The following is a 17,030-nucleotide window of genomic DNA, read 5'->3' as shown; positions in this document are numbered from 1 at the left end:
CCTTAGGTTAGTTAGGTTTAAGTAGTTCTAAGTTCTAGGGGACTGATGATCTGAGATGTGAAGTCCCATACTGGGCAGAGGATTTTTTTTTTTTTTTTTTTCGTGTGCATTTACGAAACGTATTCCTAACAGAAGTCTAATACAGTAAATAGTTAAGGAAACAAGAGAAAAATTTGGAGTCGGAATTAAAATCTATGAAAAAAAAAGCTTTAAGGTTTGCCGATAACGTAATGCTGTCAGAGACAGCAAAGGACCTGGAAGAACTGTTGAACGAAATGGACAGTGTCTTGAAAGGAGCATATAAGATGAACACCAACAAAAGCGAAACGAGGATAATGGAATGTAGTCGAATTAAATCAGGTGACGCTCAGAGAATTAGATTAGGAAATGAGATACTTAAAGTAATAGATTAGTTTTGGTGTTTGGGGAGCAAAATAAATAATGATGGTCGAAGTAGGGAGGATACAAAATGTAGACTGGCCATGGTAAGGAAAACGCTTCTGAAGAAGAGAAATTTGTTGACATCAAGTATAGATTTAAGTGTCAGGAAGTTTTTTCGGAAAGTATTTGTATGGAGTGTAGCCATGTATGGGCGATAAATAGTTTAGACAAGAATAAAATAGAAACTTTCGAAATGTGGTGTCACAAAAGAATGCTGAAGAGTAGATGGTTAGATCACGTAAGTAATGAGGAGGTAATGAATAGAATTGGCGAGAAGAGGAATTTGTGGCGCAACGTGACTAGAAGAAGGGATCGGTTGGTAGGACATGTTATGTGCATTCTACTTATGTTTATATTTGTTCTCTGTCAACGTCAGCACGTGGATGTGTTCCATTACCCCGAGTACTTGCATTAAGCGATGGGAACGTCAACGTCAGTGTTGTTTTATGCAATTAATAACGTTGTGTTTCAGTGAATGGTACACCGTGATACATTTTTGAATAGGTCTTTAGGGGAGGAAATGCAATCCCGAATAAAAAATACAGGGAGCCATTTAAAAAAGTCATACCGTTGTTCGTATCTTTGTAAAAAACAAAGCTACAACGAAGGCAATCATGCTGATTGATGTCCCCCTGACGGCTAAAAAACATTTGCTTGAAACATTTTGTAATTTGCATCTGGACAAACAGTTATTTAGGGTGGTCAAGATAAATGGGACACCCTGTATAGCACACCTACTGCTAAGTAAAAGTGTTACTTTTTTAACGTATGATTATATAGCTACTTTTATAGAAATATATATATGGCACTCGACTCGAAAAATACGAGTCACGCATTCAAAGAAAATTAATAACCTAATCTACGTACAACACCAAACAAAAAAAAAGCTCTTCACCGTTTCAATTCTACAAGCACTAACAAAAATCTCAAGAACATAGAATTCACAGAAAATGAAATATATCTGTTAGGGAAATGACTCAAAGACAATATCGAACCACAATTGCATAATAAATCCATCAAAAATCATATAGCTACAAACATGGTAAAGCTGCCAAGAAAAAGCAGAATGTATTAAAACTTAAATTTGTTCACAGTATACAAAAAGAACAACATAACAGAAAAGTATGCTCACGAAACGAAATGAGAACACATTACCCTGACTGAAATAAACCATAAAAGAATGAACAACAACAGAATATGATTGCAGTGTGATAAGGGCAATTGTATAATTATGTTAAACCACAATACGTACGTAAATAAAGTCAAAAACTTTATTGAAGTCAACAAACATTACAGAATTACCAAATAATCCCACCAACAAATATGCAGTGCAGACAAAGAAAAACCTAAAAGAATTTTCACACTGTACTAAAGTACTGTGAAAAGAAATCAAATATCGCCAAGAATCAGTGGTGGCTGGTGCCTAAAATGAAAGGGTGTTCATTAACTTTACTATATTATGCTGTTTACATTTCCAGATACTTTCGTTTCTAAAAAATTTAAAATATTTCTGTAACTTTAAGGCGCTACAGTCATGGACTGTGCGGCTGCTCCGGGCGGAGGTTCGAGTCCTTCCTCGGGCATGGGTGTGTGTGTTTGTCCTTAGGATAATTTAGGTTAACTAGTGTGTAAGCTTAGGGACTGATGACCTTAGCAGTTAAGTCCCTTAAGATTTCACACACATTTGAACATTTTTTTTTTGTAGCTTTAAAATTATCTTAAAATGAGCCCGACGACTTACATAGGGTTGATTCTCTTGCTGAGATGTATTTGTAGAGAAAGTCCACCCTTCTTTCCTTATTCGTGGCGAATCTATACATAGCTCTCACGTTGAAATACTGTGTATCGTTTCTTTTTTAGTAAATACCATTGCAAGAGCAGACAGCCTATCTTCATTCATTACATTTCCAAGGAACATTCTGAGCTGCAGTAATGTGCAGAAACACTTCCCTGCTTCACACGTTCTCACTGGGATAGTAGCTACTAATTCCAACAACTTCATAACGTCACTTAAACATTATTTTCCATTAAAAACTTCGGAAGAGGTAATCCTCTTTTCCTTTCTTGGAATTCAATTCCAGGGTAAATGATTTGTAGTCCTGCTTTTAACTTAGGTTTATTTTAGAATGGATCGGATTGCACAACAGCAGAAGGAATTTTTTTGGAAACTTTATGTCTCAGCGAAGGTAAGAAGTGCTGCTCAAGTAAATTAGAGGTCAGTGAGTGGCTGGAGAATTCAAATCTCTCTTTGCTCTGCTGAATTATTATGTCACAGACTTCCTTTGCGGCTGCATTTCTTCTTGTTGCACTTTTTTTCTTTTTTTTCTTTTTTGCTTGATTTGGTTCTTCCTCGATTACGGTATTATTAACGTTGTCTGGAATTTTCAAAATATAATTTTTGGATGCTAGTGTTCCTAGATTTATTGATCAGTGGTGTGCGTCTGCAATTGTCTGTGCAAGAACCAACTTGGGGCACTCCTTTATAAAATACCTCCAACCAAAAGGGAAAAAAAACTGGCTGTTGCACTGTCAACCTTAGACCATATGCATGATTCACATTTGCCATCTGGTTGCTGGTATCTTCGACGTGCTGATGATATTCTAGAATGGTCTCTTAACTCTCGTGGACTTTAGGGATTGTTCCATCTTGTGGCTCAACTTTGAGGGCCTCTTCGTTTAACAGTAGCATCTAGAGCAGCCACTCGAAGAGGTGAATGAGAGAAGAGTATCGGTACCTTTACAGTAGTACCGAAAAATAGTTTTACTTCTTTATTTAGAGTTGTAGCTCGGGCAAAAATACAGTCGGTGAGCATAACAATGCACATAGTACGCGAAATGGTAATGATTGGACCCGTGCCTATTGATCGTGCAAGATGCAAGCACCATCATAACTTTGAGGTGTTACTGTTTCTTTCTGTTCTTGGGCGACACCGGCGTGGGCATTTTTAATGCAAGCTTCTAAAGAGGAAGCATCGTTACCACCTGTATTTAAAATCTCCAAAATCTTTCAACAGGCTTTACATTAGATAACAGGTAGCGAAATACTACAACCAACCATCCCCAAAGTTTCGCAGGAGAACTTCTGTGAAGTCTTGAAGGTAGGAAACAAGGTACTGGCGGAAGTAACATTCTGAGGATGGATCGCGTTTGAGTAGCTCAGTTGTTAGAGCAATTGCCTGCAAAAGGCAAAAGTTCCGAGTTCTAGTCTCGGTCCAGTACACAGTTTTAATCTACCAAGAAGCTTCATATCGGCGCACACCCCACTGCAGGGTGAAAACTTCATTCTGCCAGTGAATCGCTCTTTCCTAGTGTAACAAAATAACGAGAGCGAGAACTGTGTGTCGGCACAACATTCAAACTGTTTACTTAAATTCTATCTTCAGGACTAATTAAAATGTCATTATATCTGTAGGGAGGCTGCGTATTGCTTAAGCCTAATCCTGAGATTCTTGAGTAACTGAGATTCCCCTGTGCTTGTCATACGCGATACGCTCTCGTTCGAATGACGAAAGTGCAGGACATAAACCCGTTCTTACGGATCAGGTGCGCAAATCCAACTGCAGCCTGAAAACATCACTGCCATCTTATTCAGAATGAGGCTGAAGCAAAGTCTTTCTCCAGTGAATTGACCAGCGAGAAATGCGGTATTGTAAGTGCAACAATGGAATTGTATGCGACATTTCCCATCCAATTTTCTCGTGACCACTTTCTGGACTTAAAAAAGATCTCAAAAATTTATCACGGAATTACGTCCGTCTTCCTGTAATTAACAACGTTGCTTAAAGCTCCTAGCAGTTGTACATACATGATATCAATAAAAATATTTAACATATAATAACTTTAGCTGCTGGTTGAAGTTGCACGCAAGAAGAATTTTGTTCTGAATACAGAGCGTAATGGTCGTTTTATTTATCTTTGCTGTGCTCTTTATTGTGTTTAATATTTTTAAATTGTCACGATTGAATATAAGGAGATTTTCGGTATGGGTATTGAATAACTGCCTACGTTAATTATGTTTACCGTGAACCCTACTGTGTTCAGATCTCTTTTAAATAGTCACAATTGAATATAAAGAGCATTTGAGTGTGGATATTGATTAATTGGCTACATTATTACGTTAACCGCGTTTCATATTGATTTTAATGTTTTTAAGTTGCTGGTTTGTTACTTAACGAGCGTTATGTTATGGGCATTAAATTTACAATGTCTTTCGTTGCATTTGATACTTTAAATTATTCCAGTTATGCGTAAGCCGTACATCATTGTACACATTGAAAATTGTTTATCTTAATTATGTTCTCTGCCTTTTTTATGGTGTTTGAAGATGTTAAATTGTTGCACTTCAGGAAGATACATGATTAAATGTAAAAAAATTGGCAGTTGTATGGCAAAACATGTGTATGTCGGTCTGTCTGTAAACGATGAATGACAAGACAGAATGAATTTTTTTCCTTCAAGCTTCCTTTTTTATTATTATTGCTATCATGATTGGTGAATAAGCCCATTAACACTACGCAAAGTACTATGTGGAGGGCATTTGCCTTTCTTTGTGCCCATATTTCTTTCATTCTCTTCTTGTGGGCTTCCTTCCTCTCTCTTCATATCATATTGTTCCAGTCTTCTTCTTTGAAATTTCCTCTCGGGCAATTCGCCATTTGTGAATTTTAGACTTAAAAATTTTCGGTTTTGTAAATTTTATGGAATAATTGCTGCCAATTTTATGTCAATTTTGATCCCACCAATCCGTTTCCGTTTTGTTCGTTTCAACTTTGCTCCTATTGTCCAAAATATTGGCTCTTTGTTTTGTTAGTCTGTCTGGTCTCAGTCTTTTGATGTGTCCACAGAATGTTAGCCTGCGTTTCCTAATGTCACTAAATTTATTTATGTGTTGTTTGACTTTCTGATGGCTTCTGAGCCGCTGTTATTTGTCCACTAATTCTGGAACTAGAATTTTTCTTACGATCTGTCTTTCCATTTTCTCAATGCTTCCAACGTCTGTTTCACTGTTCAAAATTAATATTTCTGATCCATAGACGCATTCTGATTTACTCACACTATTGCAATGTCTCAATTTTGGGTTCTGAGAGACACGTTTTTTGTTGTAGATATTCTGGGTAAGTCTTTATCTTTTGATATCTAATTTCGTTTGAAATGATAAATAAATCGACACCCTAGCTGCAAACAGGCGTTGATATACATTATTGGGGACATTTTGAAAATGTGTGCCCCGATTGGGATCTTCTGCTTACGTGGCAGACGCTCTATCCGTCTGAACCACTGAGGGGACAGAGGATAGTGCGCCTGCAGGGACTTATCCCTTGCACGCTCCCCGTCAGACCCCAGGTGAGATCCCGGTTTCGAGTCCCGGTCGGGGCACACATTTTCAGCATGTCCCAAATGATGTATATCAACGCCTGTTTGCAGCTAGGGTGTCGATTTAAGAGAAGCTGCATTCTAGAGAAGCTGCACGATCATCAAAAGTATCTGTTCTTTCGGGAACAGATACTACCTTCACATATAATTTCGCTTCCTTTTGTTTCGATTCCATCTTCTTGAATGATTCCACTGAGGAGTTTAAAGTTTGGTACTCCTTTAATTTTCCCATATTTTGTCTCCATGAATTTCGGTGCTTGTTTGTTGCAGGTACGTACTGCGTCTTTTCAAAAGATATGTTGAGACTGACATTTTCTGCAGTTTCTTTCAAGAGTTCAGTCTTATTTTTGGTAGATGAAATGCCGCATGCTAACATTGTTGAACTATTTGCGAATGCCAGGCATCAGTAGATAAATTACCTCTGCCTAGTTGGTCAATTTTAAAGATTGATTTCTGTTTGCGCTACACTTGCATCACTTTCTCAAGCGCCCAGTTGAAAAATAATGGAGACAGCCCATCTTCTTGTCTTACTCCCGTTTTTCTTTCGAAAGCATCTGAGAGTTCCCCTGAAAATTTTACCTTGGACTCTGTATCTGTCAGTCTCTGTTTTATGACTTCAAGTTTTTTTCAGATCTAGACCTTGTTCTGTTAATACTAATACCTTCGCCCTTTTATGTCTCTCTAAGTATTCTTTGTGTTACGTCTTCACTCACACTATGATTTTTTTTGTTTGGTACTCTTAAATTGCGGGCAACAGTTTTGGATTAGTACATCTCTAATCCAGTCATAGGCTATAGCAGGAACGCCTGTGGCATCTTCAGGAGAATGAGAGGGTACTTCGGCAGTCGTACTAGAGAGAATACGAGCCTGGTGTAAATATATCACGGCTGTTGATGTGCTGAACGCAAACTGTTTTTTATAACAACTTATCCACAAATCATAAACGGGAGATTATGATGATACCTCTGAAAGCTTCTCATATTCTTCTTATTTCTTATTTTAAATATTTTGTAAGTAGAATTAATAACAATAGACGATATTCAACACCCGCGAAAATAACCGAATGAGGTCCATAGTACAAGACCAAAACCAACGCAAATTTACCCGCTGAAATGTAGTCTATCAGTATCTAGACGTTAGTAGAACACTTGACATTTCTAAAACCTTTCTTTTAGTGTCTGTCGTTCGTAAAGAGACTGCATCGCGATATTCTTACTTGCGTTTATGTCGCATCCAGTTATTGTGGTTAATTCAAGAGATACACAAGAGATTAAAACTGTGCTCCAGGTTGGGACTCGAACGCGGAGCCTTTGTTTCGCGGGTAGTGCTTGATCAACCAAGCTATCATCGCTGACCCCAATAGTTTTAATTCAGTGGCTATCTCACTCCTACTTCACAAACTACACACGAGTATTCCTGTATATCACGTTGGACTGCAAACCTAACATATGCATAATCCTTCACTCCGAAATACATTTCCTCTTTCTGTAGCAATATGAACAGAACTTATGTGAAGTTTAGAAATTAGTAATTGTATTGGAGGAATGAGGATGTGAGGGTGGCTGGGCATTGGTAGCTTGTGTAAAATTTTGACGGTGTGTTCAATGTGGTGGCCTCTACCTTTTGGGCTTACAAGGATAATAATGGCAACTAAACTGAATATAGTAACTTTACCTTCATAAATTAAACTGTTTAAATACATTTAAATTTTATAAATGATAGTTTAACATTCCGACTAATAATTAAAATGCAAAACAAAAAGTTGAAAACAGAGGGAACCACACCCACGTCCACAAATTGTCAGTCTGAGCATTAAACCACTTAGCCATGGCGCGGTTACGACAAGAGTTCCTCAAAAACCCTTCATGTTGTACTCCTGCACATACGCTACACGCAATTTCAAATATATATACTGACCTGGTGCTGTGAGCAATACAGCACCCATACTGCCAGAAGGGATATCACATCACAGTCGAAAACAAGCTTCTGCACCCCTTATCTGAGTTTATCGTAGCTTGGCTGACCACTATTTCAGCACTCAACGCTCGTTTTGATATACTACGGAAAGAGTGTTACAAAACATGTCCTTGTCCTTTTTATGTGCATACAGCACACATTCGAAAGGAAATGACGTAATATTAGTGCAATTTCCGGCTCACTTTCGAAAAGAAATGGCACAATTTTAGTGTGATATTTACTGTGTCCTGTAACACATACACGCATGATAACAGGCTGCCAATGTAGACGGATCATGCCTAAACTCACTTGTTAAAAGTATTGCCACAAAAGGTAAGGGTCTTCGTTCGAGTCCAGGCCTCAGTATTAACCATTCAAGAATTTCCAAGCGATATAATTTCAATCAGATAAATCGTAGAGTCAACATTGCCTCGCTCGCTCCTACATATCTCCAGGACCCAAACTGGTAATCCCCAAATTGGCATCTACAATTTTTCCATTTTTTCTGTGGATAATTCGTGTTAGTAATTTGCAACCATAGCGTTATGGAAGTGATGGACTTGTTCTGTTCACGCCTTATATCATCTGTGTTCTTTGGAAATGGAATTATTAATCCCAGCGGACAAAATATTAGTCACCCTCTTAGAAACACACACTACTGTCTTTTGAGCAATATAGATGCAATTTAAATGATCTCTGACATAAATCATGGAGTGCCGCGAAGGCCCAATGAGGCCTCACGCGCTTGGCGCATTTATTCACTTTATTGTAAACATGAACCATGATTTTTATTTCAACATTTTCTGAGACTAAGTAGCGCCGTTTCTTCTACATTTTCGTTGTGATAATTCTGTGGACACTCCCGCCCTCCAAGATCACAAAAGCCGTGTTCACAGAGCTGTATGCATAGTGTACGTCCCAGGGTTGACGAACATTCAGACACTCATCCACACATCGACCAGCTGACTAAATTAAGTGATTTTCATCCCTTATAATGAATATGAGGCTACTTAGAACAGCGGTTGAAAGCAGCAGCCAACATCTCTGCTACATATGGCGTAGCTGAAGAAACGAACTAATATAGGTGGCGCAGTGGTTCGCACACTGGGTTCGCATGCGTGAGGAGACAGATAAAATCGCGTCCGGTCATCCAGATTTAGGTTTTCCGTTATTTTCCTGAATCTCTCCAGCTAAGTGCCGCGATGGTTCACTGGAAAGGGCACGACCGGTTTTCTTTGCCATCCTTCAAACATTCCTGTCTTGTGCTCCGTCTTTGGTGACCTCGATGTCGACCAGACGTTAAGCCATAATCTTCCTTCCTTCCTGAAAAAAATTGTGACTGCATTCCTCACCGTACTGAGACCATTGTTGAGGCTAAGGGTCGTTGTATGTGGTATTAGTGTGATTATTCTGGGAGATGAGAGGGGGTGGGTGGCGAGTTATTCTTTAGTCTATTATGTTCACTTTGTAACAACGGTCTAATGGAGCCCACCAACTACGGATACCGTGAACTACAGCTACACAAATGTCTGTCGTATGTTAGAAGGACGATGTACAAAGAATGGTTCAAATGGCTCTGAGCGCTATGGGACTCAACTTCTGAGGTCATTAGTCCCCTAGAACTTAGAACTAGTTAAACCTAACTAACCTAAGGACATCACACACATCCATGCCCGAAGCAGGATTCGAACCTGCGATCGTAGCGGTCTCGCGGTTCCAGACTGCAGAGCCCAGAACCGCACGGCCACTTCGGCCGGCTGTACAACGAACAAGGTTGTTATAAATTCGCTGTAGCTACATTAATTGACATGTTGTCACTCATACTGGAAAACTTACAGTTTTGTATTGCTGCAGCCGTACTTCAGATTTCTGCCACGAAAGCGCAGCATTGAGCAGTTCGACTAGATGGCGACAGGCCCCGAGAAAGCATACATAGTGTATGAAATGCATTCACATGAGTCTGCCGTAACAGCACAACCACACTTTAGAACAGAGTTTCAAAAAGATCCACCAAATGCCAACTACATTCGTTGATGCTTTGTGCAGTTTAAACTTTCAGGATGCTTCTAGAAGGGGAAATCAACGGATCAGCCTGAAATGAGTGAAGAAACGCTTGACTGCATGCGGGCAAATTTCGCACGTAGCCAACAGAAGTTGACAAACAGGGAAAATACGAGAGCTGAACATACCACAACCGACCGTTTGGAACATTTTATGGAAGCGATTGAAGCTGAAGCGTTACCGTTTGTAATTGCTACAAGCCCTGACTCCCGATGACACAGTCGGATGCTTTGAATTTGCGGCACAGTTGCGACAGATTATGGAAGAGGATAAGTTTTGTGAGAAACTCATCTTCGTTGGTGAAGCAACATTTACTGTGAATGGCACAGAAGACAGGCACAGTGTTTGAGCCGGCCGTTGTGGCCGAGCGGTTCAAGGTGCTACAGACGGGAACCGCGCGACCTCTACAGTCGCAGGTTCGAATCCTGCCTCGGGCATGGATGTCTGTGATGTCCTGAGGTTAGTTAGGTTTAAGTAGTTCTAAGTTCTAGGGGACTGATGACCTCAGAAGTTAAGTCCCATAGTGCTTAGAGCCATTTGAACCATTTGAACAGTGTGCACATCTGGGGGACAGACAACCTGTACATTATCGTGCAGCACTTTCGAGATCCATCAAAAGTTACGTGTTGTATGAAGTCTCGCAGTTTAAAGTGTACGGTCCCTTTTTCTTCTGCTAAAAGACTATTACAGGACACGTATACCTGGACGTAATGGAAAATTGACACATGCCACAACTGGAGACCGACAGTATGGTTTTCATATGCTAACAGCATGGAGCTCCACACCATATCTACCATGATGTTAGTGAATTATTAAATAGGAGATTGAGAAACCGATAGATCGTTCAAGGTGGGGATGATGATCAGCATTTCATGTCATGACCTCCACACTTTCTCGACCATTCTGCATTTGATTTTTTGTGTATGTTTATGTGAAAAATTCAGAATTTACGCCTTCTCCACAAATAAATCCACCAGAACTGCGAGCTCGTGTCAACAGTGCTTTTGAGCCGATTTATAGGGACAAGCTACACCGAATGTGGGAAGAACTTGATTATCGACTTGATATCTGCAGAATCAGTAAGGTGGCACGTATGGAGCATTTGTAATACATTCAGCATTGCTTTTTGAGTTTTTCTATGTGTGTGCAAGTCCCTCTGACGGTATGTCAAATAATGTAGCTTCAGAAAATCTGTGAATTCGTGTCATTTATCGTAGCCTTGTACTCTGATGGAGAATTGTCGTCCCTTCTTCCCTTCACTGCATTTCAGACCTCATCGTACCTCGTAGCATATGCTGGACTCTCAGTTGCAAAGCTGGAGCAGCGAGGAGTTTGGTTGGCCTTTGACCGCGTCTCTTATCTGGAATGACTGACCGCAGCACTGGTGCCTGGCGTACTTCCATGAAAGGCGGTATGTACAGATGCGACTTGCCTTCTGATAAAAGCACTGCGTCATTCTGCCGACTGGTCCAGCAATCCAATTATGGAAGAATGAGAGAACGCAGTTCAGAATACTAAAAATACTCCGAATTTACGTAACAGGCCGTACACAGTATTTATGAAATACAGTCTCGCACCTTGAATTGAGGTGATGTCATTGAAAACTTGTCGACAGCGGGGACAGAGGAGTGGCGTATTTCCATGAAATTAAATAATAATAATAATGAGCGTACGGCATTGGTGGCCGGGAACCCCTCGCGGGGCGGTTCGCCCGCCGCTCCACAAGTTCTTTAACGCCACTACGGCGACTTGCATGTGAATGAGGATGAAATGATGATGAAAGACACACACAACACCCAGTCATCTCGAGGCAGAGAAAATCCCTGACCCCGCTGGAAATCGAACCCGGAACCCCGTGCGCGGGAAGCGAGAACACTACCGCAAGACCACGAGCCACGGACATGAAATTAAATAATATGAGAACAAATCTTTCAAACTCTTTGTAATCAGTGAAACAATTTGTAACGCCAAAACTCATGTAAGGATTCAGTATCGGCAGATAGGAGCACGCTGAAAGACAAACGTTGCCCTACAAATTGAAAGGAGAGAAAGATACACTTTGTGTGTGCGCGCGCGCGCGCGCGTGTGTGTGTGTGTGTGTGTGTGTGTGTGTGTGTGTGTGTGTGTGTGTGTGTGTATCTTAGTGGAAAAACAAAACCTTTGTACCAAGCACATATTTCTTTCCTAGTTAGCTCTGTTATGCGAAACGAACGTTTAAGACATAAAGTATGAAGAGATAGTTTATGTTTTCGAAAATAACATACTGAAGTAAATAATGTGGAAAAAAGTCGAAAAATTTGTTGTTCAGCAACTAGATAAAGAAGCAATAGCGTCATGCTTCAGCGAGGAGCTCTGAACATTTATCTCAACACATGAGCATGTAGAGGAACGATGGATCAAGTTTAAAAGAACGGTTGAGTGTGCGGTGGATAGATACGTACCCAGTAGAGCAGTTCATGATGGGACGGATCCTCCATAATATGCGGCCACTGTAAAGAAACAGTGACTGCCGCAAAGGGGTATAGCTAGCATAGGCCTATAGACAGAGATATGCTGAATGAAACTCGTTCGGCTGTCAAAAGCACACAGCGCGTGAAGCCTTCAGTAATTACCGTGGAACAATATTGTCGGAAGGTTTTTCATAAAATTCTGGTCATAGGTAAAGGCTGTTAGTGGCACCAAAGTTAGTGTCCTGGCACTCACGGATTAGAGGGGAAATACAGGGTAGGAAAGCCAAAGATGCAATTTTTAACTCTTTATTCAAATGTTCGTTTACAAAGGAAGATTCGGAAGTATTGCCCCGAATATCATTCTCGTACCGCTGAAAAGGCGAATGAAATAGATATTACTGTCAGTGGTGTTGAAGAACAGCTGAAACCCTTGTAACCGAATAAAGCCCTATCAGTTTCTATACCCAATTTGCGTCTGAGTTAGCCCCTCTGTTAACTATGATCTCTCGTAGAGCCCTGGAAGAGAAACTCTGCCCAGTAGTTGGAAAAACTCTCAGGTCACAACCGTCTAAAAATAGACTACTAGAAGTGATCCACAGAATTACCACCAATTGTCTTTAACATCCTTTCTTCATCTTATAACATCTTAGAACATATTCTGAGCTCAAACGCAATGAGTTATCTCGAACGGATCTCCTCCTTGCCTGCCAGCAGAGATTTCGTAAATGTCGATCATTTGAATCCCAGCTCCTGTTTTTCTCGCAAGACATACTGAGAGCCATGGATCAAGGCAATCACATAGGTGTAGTTATTCTCGATTTTCGAAAAACATTTGACTCAGTACCACACCTACGTTAATTATCATAACTACAATCGTATCGCGTATCAAGCGGTATTTGTGACCACTGATGATTATCTCGTAAAGAGGAGGCAGCAGGTTATCTTGGATGAACAGTCATGGACAGATGTAGAAGTAACATCGGATATGCCCCAGAGAAATGTGTCCGGTGCCTTGCTGTTTCTGTTGTATGTATATTAATGACCCTGTGGACATGTTAATAGTAACCTCAGACTTTTCGCAGATAATACAGTTATCTGTAATGTGGCAAAGTCTGAAAGAAGCCGTATAAATATTCAGTCAGACCTTCATAAGATTTCAAAATGGTGCAAAGATTGACAAATTGCTGTTAACCTCCACAAATGTAAAATTGTGCATTTCACAGAAAGAAGAAACGTAGTATATTGTGACTATAATACCAGTGAGTCACAGTTGGAAACGGTCAACTGATACAAATACCTGGGGACGTGCCCCCTCCTATGCACTACACAGTGGTTTGCAGAGTATGGGCATAGAAGTAGATGTAGAATTGTCTCACTAAATTTGATATCATGAGACGATAATAAGACCTAGTAGGTTATGGTTTGTCAACCAAAGGTACGTTTTCGCTTATGAACGTCCATCATTCTTGTGGGCGTGGGACAGCGGCTGACAATATAAGTAATGGAAGTGGAACACCGCAGCCACATTTTTAAAGCATTTATTATTCAGACAACTAGTTTCAACGCTACATTTGCGTCATCTTCAGGTCCTTTTATGAACCAAATTAGTACTCCTAGTCATTGAGTCATGTACGATAGGACCCATAAAATAACTAGGTGCCGTTGAACCGGTGTTCATAAGGAGAATTTTACACGTAACCGTTGTTTTATGGAATATTATTTCAATAGAACTTCTGGTACGCTACTCATTTACAACAGATATTTCAGTTCAATAAAAATCGAGCTACATTTCCCCATTTTGAGCTTCATGTCTTTCAGCATATGTTAATGACATAAACTCAATCACATGAAAACGGCGTAAAGGACCGAAACCTTGGTCGTAACTTAATAAACAACAATACAGTCAAATGACGGTGTGTTCATTTTAAAATATTGTATGACAGTTGCTCAGAAACATCAAAACCCATTTCCAGCTGTTCCCAAAACTTAGAGAATATCTTCGTGGACTTAACTTTACTCTGATTGTGACGAAGTGGTGCAGGCAGTGGTGAGGTTGCCGTTCCGGTAACAAAGTCCACCATGCTACAGTGACCGTATTAACAAACTGGTCTCTCGTTCGGTGGATTGTGTTCGTCTCTGGGGTGACCATGTTGAGAAATATAGACGTGAAGAACATAGATGTATAACGTTAATAACATTTGTTTTCAGACAAGAAATTTGGAGGCATTACTTTTCAGCATGACCTCTTACAGTGCTATTTTTTGGTTACGTCCTCGTCAAATTGGGCGCGTATTTCGGCCAATGCTTACCTTAACAAGTAATACGGTACAGTTTCAGCCCCTTCATGCAACAATTTACTGCACACTTGACTGCCGAGATGACGCCACAGAAACAGTCCACATGACTGAGCTTGAAAGGCTACTCAAGTGGGACAATACTGCTGATTGAGAATGTTGGCAAAATTTAGTGTGCTAACCACATTTTTTTTTTTTCAAACGCAACGTAAATTATACTAAACAATTTATAGATTGAATACCTTAACAACTAATGGGTTATTTACTACTCCACTGGGTGGATCCTGATTGGCAAAGACAGTTTAATTAGGTGGTGAATCAAGTACTCTGGCCCTAAAAATGTGGATAACGCAAACTGAATTGATCTGACGCTGAGCATACTTTAATTGATCGAATCTACCGAAGTTTCTCTACGTAGGTGCAGCTGAGAGCAAGTGGCGATTGAGGTCTGCACGCCCAGTCAATGCCGCGGCGGCAGTACGTTACCCTTATTACTTCGTGCGGTGATATAACTTGCAGCTGGCGAGATGTGTGCGGCGTAGATGAGACATGGAGGCGGCACATGTGAATCGATCGCGGCCACGAAACAAATGTAAAAATCTCACGGTCTAGCGATCAAGAAGACGGATCGCTACCACAGCCCTGAAAACTCGGTAGATTTCAGAGTGTGACGCACCCGTTCCCTATTCGTATCAAGGACCAGTTTGGCTCACTTGTACGACAGAGCGCACAAGGATACCAAACGTCAAGACTGGTAAACAAAAAACGAATAAGTGTGCCCTCGGCAAATGAGTAGCGCGAGACGTTTGAAGTCATACTGTCGATACAGTAAGAACCATAGGCTCCACAGTCGAAACAACTCGCAAATGAACTCAGTCTCAGGACAGGTTCCAAGTACCAACCTCACATGCCAGAGCTTCGACCAGAAGTGCCTACCAGACCAAAGGCCTGCACCTGAATGCTTCGCACCTCTCTAGAAAAAAATTCCGTTTTCTCACAAAACGCATGAACGAGACCGCCGCCACACAGCCTTGAGCCAATCACAGAGCTATAGAGGCCCTAAATTTCCCCTCCCATACGACAGCACAAACTCATTTCAAAGCAGAGCAATCCCTATCTCGACGAGGGGCTGCCCTGTCTGCCCTGTACGGCTGTGGGGCTGTCCGGCAAGATTTACTAAGGGGTGGGCTCGCCGCCAATTGATTTCAACTCCCAACAGATGGTTCAGATGGCTCTTAGCAGTCCCCTAGAACTTAGAACTACTTAAACCTAACTAACTTCAGGATATCACACACATCCATGTCCGAGGCAGGATTCGAGCCTTCGACCGGAGCGGTCGCGCGATTCCAGACTGTAGCGCCTAGAACCGATCGGCCACTTCGGCCGGCAACTCCCAAGCCGTTTGTATGAGCTAAGAATCATAAAAAACCTCATGCTTTTAGCGGCAACGGCCTTGCCACAGTGGATACACTGGTTCCCGTGAGGTCACCGAAGTTAAGCGCTGTAGGGCGTGGTCGGCACTTGGATGGGTGACCATCCAGGCCGCCATGCGCTGTTGCCGTTTTCCGGGGTGCACTCAGCCTCGTGATGCCAATTGAGGAGCTACTCGACCGAATAGTAGCGGCTTCGGTCAAGAATTCCATCTTACGACCGGGAGAGCGGTGTGCTGACCCCACGCCCCTACTATCCGCATCCTCCACCGAGGATGACTCGGTGGTCGGATGGTCCCGGTAGGCCCCTCGTAGCCTGAAGATGGAGCGCTTTCCTTTTCTTTCTTTTTTTTTATAGCGCCCTTCCAGGATCTATCAACATCTGCTCAGGTCATTAACTTTCTACTGTCTCAGTCAAGGTGTGTCAGGTTGTAATAAATTCTTTCTTAATTTTCCGTATGTGAAAATTAGTTGAGAGAAAAACTTGTCCTCTCTCAAGCTAAGGAGATATTAGAGACCGAAGTAGAGGAAGGCCTGTTCGACTATGTTGGCGCTTTAAGTAACGTCTGACAACAATAGCAAAACGTGCCAATGCCCTGTCATGCGCGTACCACACTCCACAGCATTGTGCAAGAAACTCATCTACCTCAAATTCTGGTGATCCCGTCGTACATCCATCCATCAAGTTTCCTTGGAGGAATTTTTGGCCCAGTATGACCACCTAGTACCCCTAATCGCACATTCAGTGAGAAACGCTGCTGACTTGCACATTCATGAACATCATGTGTGTTAACCTTAAATTGGAGACTTAATTTAATAGTTTACATTGCAAATAAATCTGTTCTAACTAGGAGAATATGCCATGTTGGTGTCAGTGGCGGCCCAAGACCACGCAGTTGCAGTTATCTCGCAAACAGATCGTTTGCGATCCGCAAACATCCACAACTGTTAATAAGAAATGGAACGTGTAAGTAAGCTGTTTAGCTTTTTATGTTGATAGCGCCACTTAGTGCTCTGTATGAAAA

The 17,030-nt window shown here is 41.2% G+C and overlaps 1 protein-coding gene and 1 pseudogene across 1 annotated transcript in view; both read left to right on the top strand.

Annotated features, from left to right (window-relative positions):
* The window catches only part of LOC124799128, a 739,238-nt gene that overhangs the window by 297,915 nt on the left and 424,293 nt on the right, over window positions 1-17,030 (top strand). The window lies entirely within an intron of this gene.
* LOC124799748 lies at window positions 16,019-16,136 on the top strand (annotated as a pseudogene).

The sequence above is a fragment of the Schistocerca piceifrons genome, chromosome 5 (genome assembly GCF_021461385.2).
Source record: "Schistocerca piceifrons isolate TAMUIC-IGC-003096 chromosome 5, iqSchPice1.1, whole genome shotgun sequence".
Taxonomy (NCBI): domain Eukaryota; kingdom Metazoa; phylum Arthropoda; class Insecta; order Orthoptera; family Acrididae; genus Schistocerca; species Schistocerca piceifrons.
This window is presented reverse-complemented; position numbering and strand designations above follow the sequence as displayed.